The sequence below is a fragment of the Rattus norvegicus genome, chromosome 13 (genome assembly GCF_036323735.1).
Source record: "Rattus norvegicus strain BN/NHsdMcwi chromosome 13, GRCr8, whole genome shotgun sequence".
Classification (NCBI taxonomy): domain Eukaryota; kingdom Metazoa; phylum Chordata; class Mammalia; order Rodentia; family Muridae; genus Rattus; species Rattus norvegicus.
Window position 1 is genome coordinate 103,574,484 of NC_086031.1, and position 26,924 is coordinate 103,601,407.

Consider the following 26,924-nt stretch of genomic DNA (forward strand, 5'->3'; position numbering starts at 1 on the left):
ATATTATTGTCTATCAGTCCAACAAGATTCAGAGCCTTACACACCCAGGAGAGGAGGAGAATGGACCAACCAATAATTTTGTCTCTTCTGGGAGATCATAAACTGTCCAGGCCACAAAACTCGGCTTGTAGAAAGATATCAGAGTCCAGACATGGCAGAATCACATTCTGCCTGATCAAAGCTTCTAGCATCTGATGACTTTCCCATGCCTTTCGTTTTAAGTCACCATAGTTTATGGTGAGATTCCCTAGGCTCCCTCACTATAAACATAGAGTCAAACTTAGGAAGGAATTTGGAAAAGTGAAAATCACTAGATTTCATAAAGAGAGAATATGGTGGGTCAATGATGTAATTTTTAAACATTTCCACTAAGGTTTATAATATTGTTTAGGTAGTAGACACATACACAACATATCTACTTTTCAAGAAACTGGCTGTTTGAATAGGACAAGTAGCTAATTGTCTTTGATCATACAAGTTAAAAATTATAACAAATTCTCTGAAAGATTGATCTGCAGTTGTTTTCAAAAATCTGATTTTCGTCTAATCCTCAAATAGCTGAGTATGACCGCCAGGTTCCCAACAGCAGACCAACAGCCAGCTAGGATACTTCTGTCTCAACTACGAACATCACTCGCTCCACATGCAGGGTTTCCCCCGTCTCTGACAGTCAGTCCCCAGCCATAAACTCAGCTCTTAAAATTTTTCTCAGCCCTATGTACTACTGAGAAGCTATTTTTATTTTTTTTTTATGTAACTTTTTATTAAGGAGTTTTTTCAATATGGGTTTGATTTGTTGTAAGTACACATGAAACTCATTTGAAAGTCCTTCCTTATGTCGTCACACCTATCTATGAGAGTAGGGTGGGCAACACCTTGGCATTCACAATTATAATTAAAGACAGTCTTCGGCGCTATTAAAGATGTGGAAGAGACCCTCAAGAGAGATGCAAATTAACACTGGCCACCTCGATGCATTAACATTATGGTCCATTACCCCTAGGAGAACAGTTAAATATTTTTATACCTTTTCTATCCCTATTTGGCAATAAGGATTTTGCCATCGAAGCAAACTCATCAACAGAAGGAGGAAGAAAAAATGGCGGGCCACAGAGGAATGGAGCCAAGGCTCTCCCTTCTGCTGGCTGGGATGTGGGATGCTGGCTGCCTATCCCACCGGAGCCTGCGGCTTGTCACCTGACTCTCAGAACAGCTCTGTTTGTGCAGACTTGGGCTGCGCTAAACGTTCAGAGAAGAGAATTACGGCAAACGAAGGAAGGAGAATTACTCTCTTCTAGTTCTCTGCCTGTTTGAAGCAAACGTTTCGGACTTAGGGTTACTCTTCATCTGCAGTGTGAGACTCACTTACTGTGAGACCCCAAGCTAAGAGACTTTATCCCCTCCTTTTCCGAACATGTTTTGCTCACTAGTAGGCAAGCCGGTCTCTAGGTCAGGCGGGTTTTGATTGCCTATGTCCACCGGACGAAAGGATACAACCTGTGTGGTGATTCAGTCAGAAGCTGAACGGGCGGCATCTGACAGGAAAGGCAGTGAGAAGACTGTGGCTTGTTTGACCATTCTCACATGTAATGTTCATCACAACGCTGGAATAAACAAGCCGAAGGGTTTTATCGAGGACAACGTGAAACTCTGTTGTGCTTGTTGCCCTGGTTGAGTGCATTCCTCTGTGTTGACGTTTGTCCTTTTAGAATGTTGAGAGGGGTGGGCTAAATTCAAGCTGATTAATCATGTTTTTCCTTCAGTTTGTTTTCTTGAGTCCCAGGGTTCGGTATTTACATAAAGGCAGCCCGCTGCTGCGAAATCACTCAACTGTGTTTGTCTGAAAGCAGTTTTCTATAAAGCAAACCCATGCTCTGCAAAAGGCCGTTTGTTCTCCTGAGCATGCACCTGACCCCACCCCCTCCACCACCAGTCCTTGTTCAGACGTGAGCTCTCGTAATGTCTCCTCATGAGAGACAGTTAGCAAATGAACACTAATAGCCGATAGCCCGTGCCTTGCACGGAATAATTGGCTTCTGTTTCGTCTGTCTCTTGAAGACTCGTACGCTTCCCCATCATCAGAAAACCCCATCAATGAGACTTTGACAACGTAACTGCAAGAATGAAAATGAGTAACCCTTAGAATTTTGACCGTTAATCACAACCATTTCTTTTTCTTCAAAGGGCAAAACTGCTAAATTTGTTCCCTCGTTTCTGAGAACTGTGAAGCAGTCGCTTAAAAACAAAAACTATTTTACCGTGGTCATAAATTTGGACAACTAAAGCCAAGCTACTGAATCCTTTTCTGAAGAAGTTCACAGCGTGACCTTTCCAACCTCGCCAAAGCAGAGGGAAAAGGAGAAAGGTCAGGACTTGCTTGTGCAAGATATAGTAAATTATAGTGACTTATTGAGGTCATCAGAAACACCACATCGCAAATCTAACACAAGGGAGCAGCCCTTCCAGAACTCAGGGAAAACTCGGGTTTGCAGGGTAGAGGGATTGCAGTCAGGTCCTGACACACTCCTGGGCCTTGCTCCTACCCTTGTCCAGAACACCAAGGCTTACGGTCTACATGGTCTGGGCTCTCTTCCCTACCCCCTCAATTCACAACCCTTTTAGCTATTTGATTTCAAAACAAGCTGTGTTTTGCTTCAGCTCCCTTCCACCCTGTCTGGGTGGTGGGAACAGGCCTCTATTTTGCCGGGCGGTGCTCTCTGCACACCCTGCCTATTCTCCACATTTCCTCTCAGAGGAGATAAACACGTCCTTGTCTTCCACAGCTGTTCCTCCAGATGGTCCTGAACCAGGACCAAAATCAGCTTTTCTGAGCTCTCACTGTGGTCTCTTGCAAACTCTTGTGAGAATCGGTCTTCCCTGTGCGTTCCTACACAGCCCCAGAGCCTAACAGGACAGAACCCCTTCCCTTCTTCGGGACCTCTGCTTCCAAAGGCTGAGGCTCCTGCCTTCTCAGTAAGAGAGAAGCAGCCCCACATCAAGCAAGAACGACCAGCTAAAGCCAGCAGGAAAAAACCCATCAAGGAGACATCTCCCAGAAGAAACCTGACATCCAGCTTGCTGTTGAAGTCCCTGACTGTGGAGTGACTTGTGGACTGTGTGGTTTTTGTACATAGTTAAGTTTTATTTCGTCTTACTCTGCAAACTTAAAATTATTTCACGTATAAGAAAGAGAAAGCCATAGGGTGCACCTGAAATTAGGACCCCTTTGTTTGAAATTGCCAGACAGCCACTCAAAATGGTTTATGTAGTAAAGTACTGACCAGGGCAACATCAGCTCCCACAAAGTCTACAGGGCCGCCTTCAGCTCTACCTAACTCTGCAGGGTGAATGTTTACCAGGTAGTTCCACTATGTCATCAGATTTCTTCCTGAGGCTCCCCTCTGTGTCTTTATTCTCAGATAGCTTCTCTCTGTGTGTATCAAAGAGGACCTCCAGAGCCACACTGATGTCATCCTTACAGCTAGAAATCCCAGCAGGAAGAGAGGGCTCTGTTTTTCTGACAATTAAAAAAAAAAAAAGAAAGAAAGAAAGAAAGAAAAGAAAAAAAGCCCAAGGCTTGAATCAAAATGTGAACCAGTCACTTGAATGGGATGCACTGGCCAAGCCAGGCCATATGCCCACTTGTGTGGCAAGATGGTGTAGTCAGATTCTACAAACCACATGAAGCTAGGTCTCTGTTGAAAAGGAGAGCTGATATCCAGCTTTTCAAGTAAGAAGAGGGGGTGCTGGTGCACCTGCTGCTCTGACAGAGGATCCTAGTTGGGTTCCCAGCACTCACATCAGGTAGGTCACAGCCACTTGTAATTCCAGAGCTAGGATTCAAAGCCTTCTTCTGGATTCTGGGACAACAACACATATACAAACGTGTATGTGTGTGTGCCTATCTGTGCGTGCGTGCGTGCGTGCGTGCCTGCATGTGTGTGTGTGTGTGTGTGTGTGTGTGCCTGTGTGTGTGTGCCTCTGTGCATGTGTGTGTATGTGTGTGTGGGTGTGTATGTGTGTGCGTGTGTGTGTGTGTGTGTGTGTGTGTGTGTGTGTGTGTGTGTGCACTGCTCTGGGATTCACAGGCACAGACTGACTCAAGTCCCAAAGACCACCCTACAGAAGGCAGTTAGGGACACACCATCAAACCCGCTAAACAGCAGAGTGACAGGGCAGCCGAGAAACAACTCCTAAAGGCTCAGCAAGTCAATTAAACACCAGCTGTTAGCGGCTTCGATTCGCTCAACCACAGCCCCACAAAGCCATTAGAGAACGTGTCTCTCTGAGTGATGGATTCCCAGTGTTTGACTGCACAATCATAAAATGTTTGTTACTCGGCCTAATTTGTGATTAAAGTATTCTAAAGTACAGTTCAAATGTCCTCACCATCTTAAACGGGGCATTTCAGTGGAGTGTAATGACAAGACCGTCATCGTAGACTTCAACTGTCATGATGGATAGCGACATAATCGCCCTGCGTGCTCTCACATGTTCTAAATTTACAGTTCACGTCTGCCTCTGTCATTTTTCTCTTGCAGACTCATTTGTCGAGATGACATAAAAGCTAAAACGAAATAGTGTGTTGAGCAAGATGAGAGAGCGCCCAGCCTCCACGCCCAGTCTCTTCCATGTTCTCCACTGTCTTCTTTTTCATATGCATATGTGTCTATGAATGAGTATCTGCATGCACGGAGGCACATGTGTGTGTGCATGTACATGCATGAGCACCTATGTGTGTTCGGAGTTGATATCTAGAGTCCACTGATCACTCTCCACGATACTTATTCATGGTCTCTTGCTGAGCACAAAGCTCACTGACTCCGCCAGTCAAGCCACCTAGCTGCCCCTGTCCCTGCTTCCCCGAGTCACCGCACCTAGCCGGGTTTTACATCAGTCCCTAGCTGGGGATAGAACTCTGGTCCTTGTGCTTGAGAAGCAAGCGCCATACCCACTGAGCCATCTCCCCGGTTCCCTCTGCTGACTTCTCACCTACTGCTTCAAAGCACGTTAGCTGAGAAGCCAGATAACCAGTCACCCAGAGAACAAGTCACAGTATCCATGTGTCTCTGTCAATGGGCTTCCGGATATACTGATTACTGGGGATGGTTTGGTTGAATGGCTGAAGATGTTGAGAAATGATACTCTAATGAAAAACACCTGATCCGTAACTACACGGGCAGGTACTCAAATGTGTAAGGAAAATAAAATATGAGCCTCTTCCTCCTAAACAAAACGTGTATGATGAGAAGAACAAGGCAGCTCTTCCATGTGTCCTTCCTCCTCTCACAGAGCTCAGCAGGCAGAAGCAGACAGACTGAGAGCTCATTCAAACACAGTGTGAACTTGCTTTGTACCCACGAACAGCTTCCCTCATCCCCAGCCATCTTCTTCAACATACTCCCTTGTACAACACAGGTATCAAAGGCTCTGTAGGAGTTTTTAGGGCTGCCTGGGAAGATACTGCTTTGAAGTTCTGGTTCCAGGTGCTTGGAAATGATGTTCAAATTAATATCGACGTTTTTGTGCCTGTTGTCACTGGTGCTTGGATCCAACAGACCCCAATCCAATGGCGGGAAGGGCGGACTAGAGATGAACAGCAGCTGCTGAGGTGGAAGGGAAGCAATGTCTCAAAGGCCCAGGCCCTGTGCTTTAACTTCCTGAACTAATTTCTAACCTTCACGGAAGGAAAGAAACAAAGAAACAAAGAAAGGAAGAAAGAAAGGAAGGAAAGAAGGAAAAAAGAAACAAAGAAACAAAAACAAAGAAATGAACCAGTTGCAACATTTTTTCATTTTGAAAATTGAAAAAGTGAACCCTACCATGCAAAGAATTAATTTGTGCTAATTATTCCAGGTGTTACATCCTGACTGTGGATGGCTGTAGACCAATGGTAAGAAGCTAACACAATGTCTTGGCCAGTTGGGCTCTCTGTCAGTAGTTACAAGGTAACCCTGTAGGAAAGGACACTTGTCCCACATTCCAAATCTACTGGCACTGCACATAGCATTGAGCAGGTGGTGAATCAGGTTCTAAGGCAGAAACCCTCTTATGTGACAAAGATTTTCCTATAGACACTACATTCTTGTCTACTTACCCCAGATAGGCAGCCTACTGCAGACCAAAGCAAGGAGGCCACCAAAGTCCAACCTGGTGAACCACTGAGTGTCGTCAACTATTTACAGGAAATGTGGGTGAGGGGCTATGGGAGCAGACATGATTCAAAGTCAGCTGCATCTGTAGAAATTAGGCCATTCTCCCTCAGCCCCATGCTCCCAGAAATAATACTCAGACTCAAAATATATATGCAAATGCCTTGGCCACATATCTAGGCTCTTCTCTGACTAAAACCTAAGTTAAAATAACCCATGTATATTAACCTACATTCTGCCATGTGGCTGGTTACCAGTACTCAGGTACCGTTAGTCTGTCTCCTCACATCTTCCTAAGCCAATCTCCTGCCTAGCACTCTCCCAGAATCCTCTCTGCCTCCCCGATGTCCCACCTCCTATTTCCTGCATAACCCATAGGTCACAGGCTTTTTAATTGACACTCAATACATAAGATATTCTCTCTACATACATCACCACACCAAAGCTCATCCTGCATGGATGACAGCTCACAAAACCTTGGAATTTGGCCCTCACTGCACAGCCTGCAAGCACACAGGCTGGCAGTAGCCTTTCCAATGCCTCAGTTGCTCTAACCCCCTTCTAGGCAGCTCAGCTGGTTTCGCTTCTTTTGACCACTGATCTGACCTCAGAGTCTTCTTAGCAGCCCCGCTGTTCTGTTTAACTCTGTCAGGGAGGGAGTCTGTTCAGTTTTAGAAACTTCCTGACGCTGCTTTGAGTTGTTTACCTTCTTGCGTAAGGAGCGTCCCTATAGGATGGGATGTTTCAATCTCAGACAAAACTGTTACGCAAGAAATCCTGGTCACTGAGCCATCGTTCTATGCCCCATGATCGAAGAAATGTGTCCCTTCTGATTAACCACATGCAGGTACAGTTTGAGTTGTCAGAGCCTTGGTTCTGGTCCTGGGTTTCCTTTTTATTTTTTTAAGATTTATGTATTCACTTGAATATATATATATACATATATATATATATTACACACACATATATATAATATACATATATATATATATCATCATTCATTTATCATGTATTATATACAAAAACATGCAGGTACACACTGAAGCCAGAAAAATGGCATCAGATTCCTTGGAACTGGACTTATAGACAGATGAGCCTCCCCAGGTGGATGCTGGGAACTAAACTCCAGTCCTTTGCAAAAACAGCAAATGCTCTTATCCACTGAGCCGTCTCTCCAGTCCCTTCTGCCCATTCTTAATAGGCTAATTTGTTTAGCTATTGGATGGTTTGGTTTCCTTATAGAACTTGGATACTGGGCCCTCATCACAGTATGATGTACAGGTATCTTTCCTTGTGTGTGGGTTGCCTCTTGGGGCTCTTTGTTTTGTGGGTACCATAGGAAGCCTTTTAGGAGGGTGCAGTCCTGTCTGTTTTGCTTTTGTGGCCTACGTTCTGGCATCAGATCCACTGCCTGGACCTGAATCGTGTTATTTTCTCCAGATGTTATGATGTTTTAGTGTTTCCTATGTTTAATCCATGTTGTGGTGACAAAGGGTAAGCTCACTACACCTTCTACACCCCCATGACCACAGAGCCTCCTCACAGAAGCAAATCAAAGGAAAAGTGAATGGTTTGGTTTGTCCTGGCCCAGTTTTGGGGGTTCATAACTTGGCATGGAAGGTATGACACAGCAGACACAGGGCAGTGACAGTACCAGACACCTTTGTCTTTCTCCCCTTTTATTTCATCCTGGCTCCTACCCCATGGGATGGTGCTGCCCATGGTCAGAGTAGGTTTTACTCCTAAGGTGATTCTCCTCCCTGGAAACACCATTGAAACACACCCAGAAGCATGCCTCTCCAATCTCCTACATGGTTTTAAAGTCGACCAAGAAAATAAAAATGAGAAGTAGTTACCAGAATGAGAGTGTATTGTCTTTCTTCTGTAGGTAGGTACTGGGCCCTCCAGAACAATGGATGATTTTCCTTTTCCTACTGTGTGTCTTCAGGAACCGTGTTTAAAATGCATTTGATTATAGACGTGTTTGGATCTCCAAGCCTACTCCACTGCCTAATACATAAGGCTTATGTCAGTATGAAGCTGCAGTTATTACTGAACCTGCATTGGTCAGCTTCGCCTCGTTATAACAAACAACCTGGGGAAGCTAACCTATAAAAACGAACGGTCTCCGAGACATGGCATCCGCGTGAGCTCGGTTCTGGTAAGGATGGCTGATGGTGGCACAGCATATGAAAAATGCTGGCACAGACAGAAAGATGAGACTCCGTGCTTCCTTTGTCGGCCCACCCTCACTGACTCACGGGCTTTCACCAGGCTTCACCTCTCACAGGACCACAGATGGTCACAATACTGTACCCTGAGACCAAGCCTCTGCTTGTGACCCTTTGCCAGATATTCCTCTAAACCAGTATTTCTCAACCTGTGGGTTGTGACCCCTTTGGCAAACCCTGTCTCCAAAAGATTCTTAACAATAGCAAAATTAAAGTTACAAAGTAGCAATGAAAATAATCGTATGGCTGGGGGTCGCCACAACATGAGGAACTGTGTTGAAGGGTCACAGCCTTAGGAAGGGTGAGAAGCACTGCCAAACCATAGCGATGAGACCAGGCTGGTGATGGCTCAGCAGATGGAGGGGCCTGACAAGCCTGAGGCCCTGAGTTTGATCTCTGGAGCCCATGTGGCAGAAGGAAAGGACCAAGTCCAGCAAGTTGGTCTCTGGCCTTGTCACAAGTACTGAGGGATATACACACACATGCACACACATACACACACATGCACACACAGACACAGACACAGACACAGACACAGACACAGACATAGACACAGGGAGGGAGGGAGGGAGGGAGGGAGGAAAGGATGGAGGGAGGGAAGGAGGAAGAAGGTAGGGAGGGAAGAAAATAATTAAGTATGAGGGAACTGATTAGACCTCAGGGACTGGTGGGAAGACACAAGGCTAGCACTGAAGAGAGGGAGAGGAGCACATGAGGAAGTAGTTGGTAAAATAGTCCATGGACTCACTATTTAGTGCTTAGTAGCAAACCGCACGACACAAAAGTAGACGACTGTAACTTTCGTGGGTGGTTTAACAGTCAGGTGTGTGTGTGTGTGTGTGTGTGTGTGTGTGTGTTTGTAGGTGTGGGTGTAGGTGTGGGTATGTGTAGGTGTGTGTGTGTAGGTGTGTGTATAGGTGTGTGTGTAGGTGTGTGTGTAGGTGTAGGGGTGTGTGTAGGGGTGTGTGTGTAGGGGTGTGTGTAGGTGTAGGGGTGTGTGTAGGGGTGTGTGTGTAGGGGTGTGTGTATGTGTAGGGTGTGTGTGTGTAGGTGTGTGTGTGTAAGTGTGTGTGTGCAGGTGTGTGTGTGTCTGTATAGGTGTCCCCAGGCATCTCTAGGTTCACAATTCTGTCTTGAGCCCATCTCTTTTTCTGGCCTACACTAGGAGGCATGGAGCAGCCATGTTCCCGTTCTATATCTGGATTCTTCAGCTATATTTTTTCCCAGCCTTATTATTCTACATTGTCCTTTTCCAAAAGAACTTATTCTTTCTTAGTGATTTATGGCATCCTTTGAACAATGAGTACCTATAGATTCCTAGTTGTTACTCCTCAAGGGGGAGGAAGGAACTGTCTGTATCAGCTGTGACATTGTGTACTGCTGTGACAAAACGCCAGTTATAATCAGCCAGAAAAGGGTTGATTTTGGTTCACAGTCCACGGTTGTCAGGCCCCGTGCTCTTGGTGAAATGTCATGGTGCCAGGAGCGTGTGGTGGAGTCTGTCCTTCATTTCTTTATAGACAGGAGCAAAGAAGTGAAAACATGGGAGATGCTGCCCCCAAGAACTGGCTTCTAGTGCCCCAGTTTGTCAGTTTTATATGGTTGACCACATCCCAATAATGTCAGAATCTGTCATTCATCACAGAATCTGTCAGTCATTCACACCATAGAATCTGTCATTCACATCACAGAATCTGTCATTCATCACAGAATCTGTCAGTCATTCACACCATAGAATCTGTCATTCATGTCACAGAATCTGTCAGTCATTCACATCATAGAGCCTGTCATTCACATCACAGAACCTGTCATTCACGTCATAGAGCCTGTCATTCACATCACAGAATCTGTCATTCATTCACATCACTGTATCTGTCATTCATCAAAGAATTTGTCCCATCATTTCACCAGCACCCGTATGGTACAATTCTCCCTGGGGACACGGTAGGTGCCTCTAGAGATGTGTGTTAGTAATCTCCTAGGAGTTTCTTAATTCAATCAAGTTGAACTGATAGTTAAAACTAGCCATTACACACTCTGCTATGAACAATGTGACTTTCCACAGAGATTAGTGATGAAATGCTATTATTTTTAGCTATATGTAACAGTAGCAGGAAGTACTTTTAGAATGATTACTGAAGCACTGAGCTGAGCCTGCTCTCAGAGCTCCACACTCACCCTTCGACCCTGTGCTGCACCGACATTATCCCATTTTACAGGTGGCGAAACTAAGGCAGACGTTAAGTAATGTGCCCAGCCTCCAGAACAAGTAAGAGGATGCAGCCTGAGTTGAATCCCAACTGCCTGACTTCAAGAATGTGTCTTTCCTTCCTTGTTGTTTCCACAGAAAAATCTAGAAAAGATTTGAATTTATGAACTACCTGGTCATTTCATGAATGTCTACAGCTTGACAGAGCATGAAGGAATTTAAATGTACTTAAGAAAGCAAAAGGGTTTTAATAGGCACCATTAATAGTTCTGATGTGGGGCAGGAGGGTTTCCAACCAGCTTAGTATTTCGCTTCTGAAAGACATAGAAATAGATGTTTTAGTAGAAAGACATGGAGAAAACCATGAACTAAACCCTTTCGAAGAGCATCTGCTTGTGGAAACAGTGGAGCTGGTGGATAGTCCATCGATCTGTTTCTTTTGTCACCCATGAAGCCTGAGCCCAGCAGAGAAAGGAAAAGAAGCCGTCCTCCTATCAAACACACTCACTTTGCCAGAGTGATTCAAGTGTGCGGTCCTCCATGGGGTGGGCCTGACCTTACAGTGTGGTACAATGTCCTGGGTGGTATGGAGCAGAGTCAGGTAGTGGATGAGTCATGGGGGCCTCCAGTGCCCTGCAGAATTCTCCTGTACTAAAGCACTTCATGATGATCGTGGCGCTGGTGTAAACACTGGGATAGGCACCTTATTAAAGGAAAGGGTGTTCATTCACAGCTTGAGAATTTCCTATCTTTGGGCATCTGCCAACACAGGACTTTGTGGTGGGAAATTAGTGAGAAGAGCCCTTCTAAGGAAGCCATTGATTAAGTGAAACAGAGGGTACCAATCCAGGATCACATGATCCCTTCAAAGAGCACGCCTCCAGTGCTCTAACTTCCCCTCAGTAAATGCCACCTCTCAAAGGTTACACTGCTTTCCATTACTGCCAAGGTCTGGTGACCCAGCCTCCACCACAGGGGACTGTTGGGGTCATTGCAGGTCCAAACTAAAGCAGTAACCAGCTCCCAGAGGTCAACATGATATGGGAGTGGAGATTCCTTCCTGCTTCCTCCCTTCAAGGAGCTTCCCAATCACGCACACTCCTGAAGTCCTACTCTGGTTATGTTCCTCATCACACAAGGGTCTTGCCTGGAATCCTCACGGGAAATACAAGAGAGGGGCAGGTCACCAAGCCCACTTTTGCTCCAAGCTTCTTTTAGTAAAGCTTGTTCCCACCTTCCCTGGGTCAGCAGAAACACACAGTTTACCTGTGGAGCACTTAGTGCAGAAATAACGTAATCAAGGTCGTTTAGATATCATTTCCCAGCACCTACAGGAAGGAGGGGGAGGGGAGAAGAGGGGGAGAGAGGAAGGGAAGAAGGAAAGGGGAGGGAGGAGGGAGAGGATGGGGAGGGAGGAGGGGGAGGATGGGGAGGGAGGAGGGGGAGGATGGGGAGGGAGGAGGGAGAGGAGGGAGAGAAGGGGGAGGAAGGGGAGGGAGGAGGAGGGAGGGGGAAGGGGGAGGGAAGAAGGGGAGGGAGGAGGAGGGAGGGGGAAGGGGGAGGGAGGAAGGGGAGAAGGAAAGGGGACAGAGGAAGGGAGGGAGAGGGGGAAGGGGAAGGATGGGGAGGGAGGAGGGGGGAGAGGGAGGATGGGGAGGGAGGAGGGGGGAGGGGGAAGAAGAAAAGAAAGGAAAGAAGGAAGGAAGGAAGGAAGGAAGGAAGGAAGGAAGGAAGGAAGGCAGGCAGGCAGGCAGACCAGTGATTCTAGGTTTTAGTGCAAGTCTTCTGCCCAATGTGTACCCTTCCATAATGATTCTGATGAGCTGCTGTGGAAGAATCACCCATCCTGGTTTTTTTCCCACTAGATTTTAAACTCAGGCGGTGGGGATAGCCCAGTCTGTAAAGCACTTGCCTTGGAAGCACGGAGACCTGAGTTCTATCCCCAGAATCCACGTTTTAATGAAGAAGAAAAAAGCCAGATATAACAGGGTGGTGGCAGCCATGGTGGCACACACTTGTAATCCAGGGGTGCTCAACCTGTGTAGCCAGTGCATAGCAATTGCCCTTGTTCATTGAGAGGCCCTGCCTAGAGCAGGTCCATTGCATTTCCAGGGGTCACACTGGAGCATATCCTCTGGGTTTCACACATGTGCAGCGTGCACACATGCACGTGCACGCACACACACACACACATGAACACACATGTTCACATGTTTACATTAGGGGCAGTAGGAAGCCTGCACTGGAGACCAGATAATTCTGGTCTGCATATTTCCTTCCTGACCTCTCCGCTGTGGGCTGTCATTACTGCAGGAGAACAGTGCGCTGCAAAAGCTCGGGCAGCTCTCAGCTTGGAGAATGAGAGACGGTAAACACGAAACAACCTCAGATTATTTATCACTAATGTGTTGCAATATGGAAAATCACAGGGAAAAATCTCCAAAGGTACGGTAGCTGGAGGCTCAAGTGTCGGGTTAGGGCCCGTCTGAGGATATCGCCACTCTGCACTGCACACGGGGAGGAACTGTGTGCCCAGACCATCTTTTATAGCAAATGTCTCTGCTTTGGGTATTGACAGGATACAGGGCTTCTCCCCGGCCGGGGGTGCTTTGAATTGATTTCTCAGAAAGAACTCCTGTTGTCACCAATGATTGTTACCTCTGAATCTATAGAGAGGCAAATGGAACTCCCCAGGAAAATGATGAAGCAGACAGGTTTTTTGCCTAAATCAGAGAACAGGGAAATAGATAAGTATCGACTTGAAATTACCTATTATAGCAGGTAAAATGGGACACGGGGAAGTAGATGCTGTACAGAGAAAATGGGAACACTTTCTGTGCACAAGGGAAACACCATGTGATAGATTTGAGTCAGAGAAGAGCCCTGGGCTTCTCAACATGGCAGAGGTGGGTTCTCAACGTAGACTTGGTAGAAAGGGGTCTGTGTGTGTGTGTGTGTGTGTGTGTGTGTGTGTGTGTGTGTGTGTGTGTTTGGATGAAGAAACACATGTTCTTCTAGTCACATGCATACAGAGGCCAGTGGTCAACCCTGAGTGTCCATCCTTAAGAGCCATCCCCTTGTCTTTCCAGACAGGATCTCTCAGTGGAGCTCACCAAACAGTACCTGCCTCCCCTCTCCAGGGCTGGGGTTCAAGGTACACCAGTTCTAAAGGTTGAACTCAGGTCTCTGTGTATATGCCACAAACACTCTATTCAGTTGTCTCCCCAAATTAAAAGCATTACATTTAAGGGACGACTCCTGCCTTGATCTAAGACAGTCTAGCACAGTGGGTTCAGAATGCTTACTTGACAGAACACAGCAGAGCCTGAGAGAGAGATTGTTCGGAGCACAGAAATAGGAAGTAGAAGTTCACGCCCAAGGCCACTTCTGAGACTGCGTCCTCAAACACCCACCATCTGCATTTCTGCATTGGTCATTTGAAGTCTTTGTTTTGGCTTGGGCCTGGCAAGCCCCAGAAGCCACCAGTTGCTGGCCTAGACACAGCTGGTTCTCATGCACATGAGAACAGTATGGGAGCATGAAGAGGCGGCTCTTCTTACCCTGTCTTGTAGCATCCTCTGCCCCTGAGCTCACTAGGTCTGTGGTGCAGGCAGGCGGGTCTCAGCATAGTGGAGACAAGACTATGGGGAGGACCATATTAGGGATTTGCCTCACAACTTGTAAGAGAAATGGGTGCAAACCCAAAGGCACTTCGAGTGCATCGAGTACGATCTCGTCAACAAAGGCCAGTCCTCTTCCTTCCTGGCTACCGAAGTACAAATTAGAGTTTAAAGTAGTTTTCCCACCACTAGGGTCTATTTCTCCTTGGGTTTCACAGAGACCTCATGCTTTGCAAGATTCTTATCCGCTGAACTTCATTTAAGTAAATTAAATTCGATTGCCACGTTTTATTCATCAAAGACGTAAGAGCAGATCAAAGCTCCTAATCTGCCTGAGATAACTAATATTTCCACAGGGTGCTAATTATGATTCCAGGCTAATGCAAAGACAGTTGACATTAAATTAGCATGGGCACAGGAAGTGAGGCAATTCTGCTGATTCTTTTGCAAATATCGAAAATAGCTCCCAGTGCCTCAGTGGTTCCAGGAGCCTCAGCTCAGCAGCTCCCAGTGCCTGGGTGGTTCCAGGAGCCTCAGCTCAGCAGCTCCCAGTGCCTGGGTGGTTCCAGGAGCCTCTGCTCAGCCGGCAGAGAAGAGGTGAGTTCTCCACCCGTGAACCCTGTTAAAGGCCTGGGATGTAATCCCAGAGGGCCTCTGCACATGACCCAACAGACTTCCCGTGTGCTTCATAACATATGCATAATTTCATATATGCATAGAGTCTGAAGCCTTTGCATTCATTCCTAATCACATGACCTGGCATGTGTGTACTTTCTCTGAGAATTCTAATGAATGCAATTCTCCCAATTGTCAATACTTGTGTGATTGCACACCTAGTCAAATACACTGGTGCACACACAAAGAAAAATTACTCATGAAAATGTAAAGGAATCTCTCCTCTCCTAACTCAGATTTGGAGGACAGTGTCACGTGAGTGAAGACAAAACGGGGGACAGAAGAAATAATAGAATCAGGTAGATAACATTTTAAAAAAATCTAAGAAAGTATGGGCTTAGTCAGAAAACTGAGTGGTCATGAACTTCCCTTCCCAAAAGACAGAGCAGTGCCCAAGGTGTGTTCATGAGCTGTCCCCAACTGGAGTCTAGAAACCCAGAGGAAAGGGCTCCCACAGGGAGCCAGTCTGGTGTGCACAGACACCAGTGTAGGTTCCACAGCTGCAGAGAATCACGGGGAACATTTGTAGGAAATAGATTGGTGTTAGAGATCATGAATTGGGGACCAGTGTGAAACTGTCAGGTCAGTGACACAGTGGGAAGGCCAGTGAGACACCTCACCTCTGCCAAACAGACATATTCTTCACAGACAGACCAGAATGTGCATCCTGATGCATGCAGGATCACTGGGCTGAAGACAAGAAGTAGATACAGGAAGCTTCTCTCTCTCTCTCTTTCTCTCTGTCTCTTTCTCTCTCTCTCTTTCTCTCTCTCTCTCTCTCTCTCTCTCTCTCTCACACACACGTGTGTGTACACTCACACACATACATACACACATATACATACACACACAACACAGATATACATGCATACACATATACATACATGCATGCATACAGACACACACACATGCCTGAAAGCACTACAGATTTACAAAGACAAAAGGTATCTTGTCTCCCCTTCTTCAAGAAAAACAAAGATTCTTAGGGCTGAGTGTGTCCCCTAAGAACTCCAGTGCTTAGACCTTGATCTTTGGCCTGGAGATTTTAACAGGCAGTGGGGGCTTTAAGAGTGGGAACTCCTTGGGTCATTGGAAGCACTGCCATCGATATTGTTTTCATGGAATTCCTTGAAAGAACAAGTTCTTACAAAAGCCTAAGCCTCACCTTGACCCACCCTGCCTTTCTGGCTTCCCATCTTCCCTGTATCATCTCTACCCTCTACACACATTCTGCCAGTGTCCTCCCATAAGTTTTCCCAGAGCACAGGCTGATGTGACTATCGGGCCCCTGGGCCTCCAGAACTCTGTGCTACATTCTTTTTTTTTTCTCTATAAATATACCCAGCCATGGGTATTCCATCACAGTAACAGCAACTGGACTAACACAGGAGGTCAACCATTGGTATCTTTGGCCCCTTAGTCAGATGCTGCTGCAGGAATTTATATCAACACGTTTTACTGACTAGCCGTAATCCATGGTGATCTGCCTTCTCTTGAGTTGCCACCCACAGGGATTCACAGTCCTCCTCTTTGTCTTGTCATTTTTCCCTTGTTAAGGACATATGACAAGAGTAAACTCAAAACTGCATCCTGGAGAACTAGTTGTTCTTGGGTCCATTACCATTTATATGCTGCTTGTGGATATGGAGACACACTCCTATCTTCTTTAAATCTCTCTTTTAACCAGGGTCTGTTCCAGCTCTGAACCCTTGGCTACTGAGGACAGATACTACCTACTCCTTGTTTCCAGGGCTCATCTCATTTCTCTCCGGTTCTCTGCCCTCCCATTTCCTTCCACCTCAGTCTAACAAGAAACCCAATTCTCTCAGTTCCAGATGCAAAGAAGCATCTCCTTTGTACTAAGCCCTCAGGCGATGGGTATTTGTGTGTGTGTGTGTGTGTGTGTGTGTGTGTGTGTGTGTGTGTGTGTTTTCATGGCTTTTGGGGTTGAAAACCGTACTAAAGTCTCAGGGAAGACACAGTAAGCTGAAGGTACCAGAAGTGTCCTTTCCCATCGCCCTCTGACCTTCTACCCACCTCTTCCTCACCAAGGCTGAGGCCCTCTCTGCCACGGTTTCCTCCACACACCCTATCCTGGGTGCCACTTCTGAAGGAGGAGCTCAGATAGTAAAATGTTATTCAGAGTAGATACTGCAGCCAGGAACCAATGGAGAGTGATTAGAGACCAGCCTCGTGGAGAGAAGGGCAGAAGCTAGTGTGGTTCTGCTTCTTATCTGGGCAACCAAAAGGAAAGAGGAAAAGCCAGAGGGAAGGAGAAGGTAGAGGCAGGAGTCTCTGTTAGGGTTGCCGTCCTCTACTGATTTCCCCCTGCTCATAGCCGCAAGGAAATCTCTGGGATTCCACTGACTTGGAACTAAACAACAACTACATTTCTTCCTGGTTCTTCTGACTACCTCAGAACTCATTTCTTATCAACAGGCGATAAGAATATTCTAGAATACGACTTCCCTTTTCCCACAGCTGTGCAACCACAATAACTATGTTCATAGGTGAGCAGCCATTGCCATTGATGGAGCACAGAGTCCCCAGGAACCCAGTCTAGCTCGAGCACAGCATGAACCAACCACGCAGGGTAGAATTGGACCCATTCAGGGGCTGCACTGAATCTTAGGTCACTGGGTCGGGTGCTGTTGTTCCAGATACTGAAGGAATAAATAAAAGCTGCTAATGTGCCTATTAGGTGAATCCGCCTGAGGACGTTGGTAACCTGATTTTTTTTTATCTCATTTTCTTCCTCTACTCATTATTTCCTGACAGCCACAGGACAGTCTTCCTTGGCGCGAGCAGCCTCAGTCTGATGTCCCCAGATACGGTTGCTCAGAGGAAAGTCCGCCAATGTTCTGAGACTGGAGAAGATGGCTCAGTGGTTAAGAGCAGTGGTTGTTCTTGCAAAAGACCAGCACCCACGGGTGGCTCACAGGCACCCGACTCCAGTTCCAAGGGATTGGACACCCTTTCTGACTTCCAAAAGTACCAGAGAAAAACACTCAAAGCATAAAATAAAATCTAAAGAATAGACAGACAGATTTAGAGGGGTGTCCCATCTAAAAGGAAATATTTTCTGAAAACTGTTCCAATGGATGTCATAATATGGCCAGCCCCACTTCAGGATCAAGACATTCTTTCCACAGGCTGCTGGCCACTCCTGGCTAAGACTCAGCTCATCCGAGTTTGACTATTGACATGGGCAGTTCACATCCCTGATGAGTTGGTGCAGGACACAAAGCCAGACTTTGGCTCTTACTCCCTCCATTCTGGAAAACGCTCGTGAGGTGAGACAAGCTCCAGGATACCCTCCAGAACCCGCTGGGTCCTCTACAGTGAACCAGAGTCAACTTTATCCTCAGCCCAAACCTCCAGCCCTTGCTCGCTGAGGCATCTCCCCCATTGGTACTGCACTGAGCTTCTGCCCAAACCCCAGTGTCTCCCCATCTATTTTCCAGGGATGCAAAGCTAAGACAACAGGCTTGGCACTTTTCTCAGAGATGGGAGCCTGAGGTCAGACTCCTGAGAGGGACTCGGCTTCTGCAAGTACAGGACACAGACAGACAAAACAACTGTTAGACACCTCTGTGTCTGCCTAGCGTCCACGCTGTGTGTGGGAACAGTTTGGCTAAGAACCTCCACATTTACCACTTCCCAGTAAAAATGCAGGAGCAAATGTTGGCTTTTGCTTCTCCTCCTGCTCAGAGAGAGAGGTTTCCCTTCTTGAGGGCTTCAGTGAGATGGATGTGCTTGATTAATGGTGGTGTCGTTGATTACATGTGTTTTCCTCCTGCTGTTGCTTCTGACTTCTTCCCAGCTATTAGCTATTTACAGTGACCGGGCAATTTTATCTTACCTGACACCATCGTTGCTTTGTGAACTTACAGAAATGTTTACTCTGCCCCTGGTCTCCCTGACTTTTTTCCACCCTGGCTTCTATCTGACATTTTGAGGAGAGCCAGGACTTCCGTGAGGAAGTCAGTCCTGCTGTGGATGGGGAGGATAGGACTTTAACGGTGCTGATGCTGACCTGACAACCCGGAGGTTGTACCTGATAATTACCTTGATTCCTCCATTGCAACAGACGTCAAAGAACTAAACTAGCATTCAACCACTCTCTTAGAGAGGTTCACACCTCTCTTGGGTCTGTCCACCTGTCTGCCTGTCTTTCTGTCTGTCCACCTGTCTGTCCATTTCATCTTTTTTTAAGCATTCCTCTGCCTTTTTTAGTGCTCATGCTGAAGATGATGTTAAAATATCTTTATCGAGCCCTAATTGTGCTTCAAAACCACAATTAACAAAAACTCAGAGAATGAAACAAATGCCCAGAAAATGGAAAAAGTGGTGGGGGTGGGGAGGATGAGAGGAAAAGAAATACAATGTGCTGTTCTAACCCAGGGAAAGGCGTGCTCAGAATCCTTGACAGACAGCCGCCCACACACCGGCTCTCCTCCCGTGGGTTACATAGTACAGGAATTCTTTAGGTCACCAATGCACTTTAGCAGAGGAGCCAAAAAGAAAAGAGAGAGCTGACCTGGAATGCTGCTCTCTCTAATGAGGTTGGAAGAACAGCCCGTGTGTACGTACATAACCTCCCCACACACAATGATCCCAGCAGTGCTATCACAGACGACCCCGATCATGGGAAAACTGTCCTCTGTGCAGGAGCGAGAAGCTGGGGAGCAGAAGAGACCAACGGGGTGAGCTGTGCCTGGCTCCTGAGGCATGCGTATGACGTGTACATGGATGTGAGCACATACACAGAAGCACGCTGACGTAGAGAGGCTATTGGTGCTAAGTTCCTGTACTTTCAAGACTTGGGATAACATGGCAGAAGAACAACCCTTACTGCACATTGCAAGGGCTGTGACACACAATTCTGCAGCTGCAATGGTTGCAGAAATGAATCTGTCCTACACTGTGGCTACCTGACTCAGCCTCCACAGGTTCCTCCAAGCCCAGCAGGCTCCATACCTCTTCATAACCCTTACCTTGGTGTTAGCGCCTCTCTGAAGGGTTCCCAGAGCCCTGCACTAGCATGATAGCTGCTGTCCACTCCGGCTGACCACTAAGCCACTGCAGGTAACAAACAACTGCCGGAAACTTTGAGTATCAGGTCCGTGCACGTGCATCAGTAACTAAAGGAGCCACTTTTTGGTTTGCATTTTGTAAGGACTGTAAAGGAGTTGGTGCAGAATCACCACGTTACCATAACTGCCAACGTTTCCTGTGTGCTCATTTCCTTCCAAAAGCGTTGCACACAATGTACAGAAAATAAGCATCCCATTGCTCTCCACCCTTCATAGCTAAAGAAGTCAACACTTTACAAAGTTGAGTATTACTCCCAAACCTGAGAGAGCACATGTTACAAGGATCCTGGTCATGGTGAGTCTATTGCCCTGCTAAGAAGAGGTGCAATAGTTTTATCAGGTTTCTCCATGTGTCTCCATCTTGCTCTTGTCCAGAGTGGTCCAATCAGTATTAAGGTATAGGAAAGATTCTTGTTTCTTACTGAACGGGTAGAGTGGTTAACCAGGGAATGGTACTGTGAATACCAGGGGCAGGGTCTTCCTACATCAGTTAGTAAGTAGGATAATTTCCCACAGATATGGCACAGGTATCCCTGTCAATCATGGCACCCTTGTCAATCATAACATCCCTGTCAGTCATGGCACCCTTGTCAGTCATAGCACCTTTGTCAATCATAGCATCCCTGTCAATCATGGCACCCTAGTTAATCATGGCATTCCTGTCAGTCATGGCACCCTTGTCAATCTTGGCATCTTTGTCAGTCAGGGCATTTCTATCAGTTGTTCCACTCTTGAACTCTGTGTGTGTGTGTGTGTGTGTGTGTGTGTGTGTGTGTGTATGCGCACACACATGTGCATTCAGGCACTCATATGCTCATGAATGTTTGCATGTACACATACACATGTATTTGTGCATTTCAAGGTCAACATTAGGGATCTTTATCACTCCTCACCCTTTTTCTTGAGACAGGGTCTCTCATTATCTGAAACTCACAAGTAAGCTAGGCTAACTAGACAGCAAGCCTCAGGACAAGGGTCTGTCTCTTCCACCATAGATGTGGCATCAAAAGCGTGTGCCACCACACCCAGATCCTTTACATGGGTTCTGAGGGCCAAACACAGACCCTCATGCTAGCACACTAAGCACTTTCCCTCCACAGTCCTGCTCATTAACTCTTACTTATAACCACCCAGTAGGTAGATTTGGGCATGATAAACACCATCTTTGTTACTTCTCCTTGTCTCCTCCCATGGTACTAGAGACCCCAAGTAAGTATGTGAATTTCCTCAGCTCTCAGGTGTAATCTCATATCTGTAATAAAGGTCGTGTTCTTATTCATGTAAGCCTTGCCTATTTATTCATTCATATGTTTATCCTTTCAACAAACAATTATTAGAAGTCTGTTTCAGACAAGGTACTGCCTTAACAGTTGAGGTATCAGTCATCAGAAAAATAGACAAAATAATTTTGTATTCTTAATTACACTAAGGCTAACATTATGGCCAGAAGAAATACACACGGCAAAAACAAAATCATATTATTTCAAAACTAGGGAAGAGAAAGAAAGGGTTTGAATTTAGGTGGGTGGGGAGTTGGGAGGATCTGGAAGGAGTTCAGGGAGAGGGCACCATGATCTAAATACACTGTATGAAAAAAATCTATTTCCAACAAAAAAAGAAAGACTTGGGCAAAGATTACAGAGGCACTCATTTTCACGCACACAGCCAAAAATGATGGATGTCGTGGAGTTTTTCGATGACAACTGCTTAACCTGCCTGATTATAAGAACCAGGAAGGAATCCTGGTGGTGGTGGTAGTGTGTGTCTGTCTGTCTGTGTCTGTGTCTGTGCGTGCATGTGTGTGTGTCTGTCTGTCTGTGTATGCATGCATAGTGCTCTGTGCTATTGATGGTGTAGAGGTGTGTGTATCTGTTTGTCTGTCTGTGTGTGTGTGTGTGTGTGTGTGTGTGTGTGTGCATGCATAGTCCTCTGTGTTATTGATGGTGTAGAGGTGTGTATCTGTCTCTGTGTGTGTGTGTGTGGGTGGGTATGCTTGCATAGTCCTCTGTGTTATTGATGGTGTAGAGGTCTGTGTGTGTGTGTGTTTGTGTGAGCGCATGTACAAGTTCAAGAACATGCTCCTAGGAGCAAAACCACAGAAGACTCAAGTAACACAATGGCCAGCAGTCAGTATACTGTAAAAAGGATAGGAAATGAGATGTTCTACGTATCACGTTGTTCAAAAGGAAATGACAGAGTTGGGAAATATACATGTATTAGATGTCATTCTCATGCAATTATCTCCTAGTGGCCCCAGGTCTAGGTCATCATAGGTGCCTACGAGAAGCTGTCCTCAGAAGGCAGAGTATCCTGCCGGCATCAGATTAGCAACCACTTCATTGGACATCAGCCACATTCACAGTTGTCCACACTGCTGTACTCAGGAGCCCAATTCACAGGACCTACACCTCTGCTAAGGTCACAATTTCTCACTCTGACCCTTGCACGTCACCCCAACTCCTCTGTAGCTTTAATTTTTTCAAAACTTACTTTTAATGATGGTTCTCCCTTCTAGCCTACCACCTACCAGAGGTAGTGGAAAAGAAAGGATACCGGGGAAGTGGACCCATTTAGAAATGGTTCCTTGAAGCAACCCCCATCTGTGTGGTCTGGAAATGGGCAGTTCAGTTCACAGGTCAGCAGCGGCAGCTCGATCCACTTGCAAACACTTCACAGACACACCAGCAGTCTGGTTCGGTAGTGTCCCGATGGCAAACACAAATCAGCAGCAGTGGCACTACCTAGCGGAGACAGCCAGGCCTCAGCTGAGTCAGCAGGAGGGACCAAGGCCAACAGGAACGCCAGGAGTTCCTGGCTGAGCCTCTGTCAGCAAAGCAAATATCAGCAAAGACTGGAGGAACCCCCACCCCGCTGCCAACATTCAGCTAGCCTCTACAGGCAAACCCATCTCACAGACCGTTGAGTCCTAGTTATACCCTCCAAACATCACGTGTCCTCCACAGGTCTTGCCTCACCATCTGTCTTGCCTCGGCACGCAAGTCTGTCTCAGCTGACATCGCTCTGCCAATCAGCCTGGGTCCTCGGAAGTGGCGAAAGCCACTAGAACACTGCCAGAAGTTTTTGGCACATCTCTCCCTATGGAGTCCCAACAAGTGGAGCTCAACTACACAATGTAAGGTGGACCACTACACGCATGCTGTCAGCAAGGAAACCTTCATCACGTGTCCTTTCACGTGCTTGCTTTAGCAGATCATCCTCTCACCTGTGTCTGCTTCCGGGAAACGCTCCTTCACGTGTCTGCCGTAGCAAAACATCATCCGACACAACTGACGCTCCAGAGAGCCCTTCAGTTTCCACTCCCCTCCTCCTCATACGAAGTGGGACCAGAAAGCTGCTGAGAGACAGAGTCTGCAGAGCCTGGTGGCTTCTAACCTGAGGCAGCTGTGGGAAGAGGACGGCTTTATCTACAGCCATTCCCCACGGGGCGGGCAAGACTGCAGTCACTAGCTCCTCGTGCCCTGTGAAAGGAAGCAAGACGCTTGCTGGAATAACTGCCTGAGGAGTAGGAATCCACACGTGACGGTGCTCGAAATCCTTACGAACTCATTCCATAAGTGAAAACCTCCTCCATCGCAATAGTAACTCACCAGAAGCGGGACACCACGTAGAACGCAGTACTTGAAATATCTTGGTTTTGAGAAAATATAGATCTTCAAAACTCTGTTGTCTCCCTGCGCTTTTTTTGTTTCTTTTCTTTTCTGAAATTGTTTTCCCCCAGTTCTCTGATTTTTTTTTTCATCCTGGATTCTAATAGAATTCCACTTGAAATATTAAAAAAAAAAAAGAAAAATGAAAATGAAGGCAGTAGAAAAATATTAAACTGTATGGATTTTTATTGCAAAGACTTAGACGCAGAGAGCCACGTTCCCTGAATCTCAGATTATATTTCCGAGCATCACGTAAAGAGCCCACACAGTGTGCCAGGAAATAGGGTCTGATATTAAGGCAGAATTGCCGGCAAATAATTTTTAAAAACTAAAACATTTTTTCCTGCACATCTACATAGCTAATATACTTTGCACTGTTTCACATAGTAAATTTTTTTCTTTTTATTAAATTTTTACATGAAAACTTATTCCAGAACCTTTTGCTGTCCTACAGATGAAAGCCAGTGTGAGCTGTGTTGCCTGTCCATCTGGGGTTGAGGCCTGGCTCTCTGGTGGTCCACTGTGTAGCTAACCATCCCTGCATAGAGACTGCCGTCACTACACATATCTCTAAGGCCATCTTATATGGAGTGGGTTATGAAAGGCCTTAGCCTTTCTTGGAGAGGCAGCTGGCTCAGACAGATGCAGATACCCACGGTCAAACTGGATGGATGGAGCTTGGGGACTCTTATGGAAGAAAGGGAGGAAGGATTATGGGCCCTGAAGAGGATAGGAACTCCACAGGAAGACCAACAGAGTCAACTAACCTGGACCCTTAGCGCTCTCAGAGTCTGAACCACCAACCAAAGAACATACACAGGCTGGACCTGGGCCTCCCCACATATGTAGCAGATGTGCAGCTTGGTCTTCATGTGGGTCCTGAACAACTGGATCGGGGGCTGTCCCAAAAGCTGTTACCTGTCCATGGGAGGTGTTTTACTAGTTGGGCTGCCTGTCTGGCCTCAGTGGGAGAGGTTGTGCCTAGGCCCACAGAGACTTGATGTGCCAGGTTGGGGGAATACCCAAGGGGGTCCCCTGTCACTCGGAGGGAGGAGGGAGGATTGGTAACTGGGAGGGGGCAGTGAGGGGAATATAAAGTGAATAAGTAAAAGGAAGGAGGGAGGGAGGGATAAGAGGAAGGGAGGGAGGGGAAGAAGGGAGGGAGGGAGGGGAAGGAGGGAGGGAGGGAGGGAGGGAGGCCGGCCTTGAGTTGCAGCAATGAGGGTAGCAGGCCCATTTAAAAGCCTCAAGTGGAAAGGCGGCTTCAGCAACTGTGAAATCTGAGGGACCATGTCTAGAACCATTTACGAATCACCCCATGTTATCCCTAAGCATCCGTTAAAATCTTGGTTAATTTATAGCTGGTCTCATCCCTCACCCAGGAAAATGGGAGAAATTGCAAGGCTGTAATGGGGTAGCATGGGACAAAGAGAACAGGGCCATGAGGACCCTTTCATGCATCCGTGCTAAGCACTTTCTCATCTCTGAGTGACAGGCTAACTGAGGAGCAGCCCAAAGGACAGACACTGCTGGGAGGACAGACACACACTTCACCTCCGTAGAACCACCTGGGAGTGGCTAGCCGTGAGCACCCTGTCCTCTCCCTGGGGAGGACTGGCACCAGAGAAGCAGCCCACGTCCCAAGGCCTCCAGTCAACTCCAGGCGTCCCTGTGTTCCTTCCCTGTGGTGCATGCTCCTCCCCTCCCACAATGCTTCCTCCTCCCTCTTCCTCTTCTCCTCTGAGTGACAGGGGACCCCCTTGGGTATTCCCCCAACCTGGCACATCAAGTCTCTGTGGGGCCAGGCGCATCCTCTCTCACTGAGGCCAGACAAGGTAGCCCAGTTAGGAAAACACATCCATGCACAGGAAACAGCTTTTGGGATAGCCACACCTATACTGGATACATAAAATTCTAGTTTGAGAAATGGATATAAGCTCCCTCTGTGAGCAACGGTTTGTCTCTCCATCCTGAGAGCTGCATTCACAGATGCAGAGCAGGACAGAAGTAGGCAGCACATCGCGGGCACACATGCCATCGCGGGTACACATGCCATCCCCATTGATTGATGCTCTGTTCACAATAGCTCAGGCACTGGGGCACGGCAGATGCCCAACATATGAATGGATAAAGAAAATGCACCACATATTACAAAAGGAATCTATGCATCTGCGAAGGAAAGTGAGGTCATGCCATTTGTGGGCCAAATGGGGGGAGGGGGGACCAGAGATCATTATGTTACGTGAGGTAAGCCAGAAAGACAAGCATCATGTGCTTTCTCTCACATATGTGGAATCTGCATTTAAATTTACACATATAAGTGTGTGTGGGATGTGTGTGTACAGTATGGTTTATGTATTAGAGTATGTATAGGGGGTGTATGTGGTATGATGTGTGTGTACATGTGTGTATGTATATGTGGTATGTGTTTGTACATGTGTGTGTACAGTGTGGTTTATGTATATAGAGTATATATAAGGGGTGTATGTGGTATGTGTGTGTACATGTGTGTATGTGGTATATGTTTGTACATGTGTGCATACAGTATGGTATATGCATATAGAGTATGTATGAGGGTGTGTATGTGGTATGATGTGTGTGTACATGTGTGTATGGTGGTCTGTGTGTGCATAGTGCTCTGTGTGTGAATGGGTGTGTGTGGAGGTGATGTAGTGTATGTGTGTGTAGTTTGTGGTTGTGTGGTGTATACATGTGTGCAATCTGTGACTTTCATAGCCATGCCCAGAATACACCACAAGCAAGCAGAGGCAGGGATGGTACATAAAGCTTCAGCCAAGGCCAAGCAATTCTAGTCCTGCCTCTCCTCAACAGAAGTTAAGTCAGAAGGCGACGTCTGTCTCTGCCGTCTCACATGGGCTCTTCCTAGCTTCAGGTTTTGCAACTTGGTTTCCTGTGCTCCTGCCAAGGTGCAACCAGCTCCCCCCCCCCCCCACTGCATTCTCTGGCCACAGCACTCTTTGTGTCTGTTTGGGATGACCTTGAGTCAGACCTGTTCCTAAGAGGCTCCTCACAGCTCTCCCTTCTCAGACATCTCCTTAGCCCCTTTTCCTCCTTCTTCATGCTCTTCTTCTTCTTCTTCTTCTTCTTCTTCTTCTTCTTCTTCTTCTCTCTCTCTCTCTCTCTCTCTCTCTCTCTCTCCTTTGCAAAAAAACAAAAAGATGAAATGAGAATAGCAGAGGGATCTATTTTCTTCCTTTGAACATTCCTCTCCTCCGTTTTCTTCCTAACATCCACCCCCAGGTTCCCTGTTCC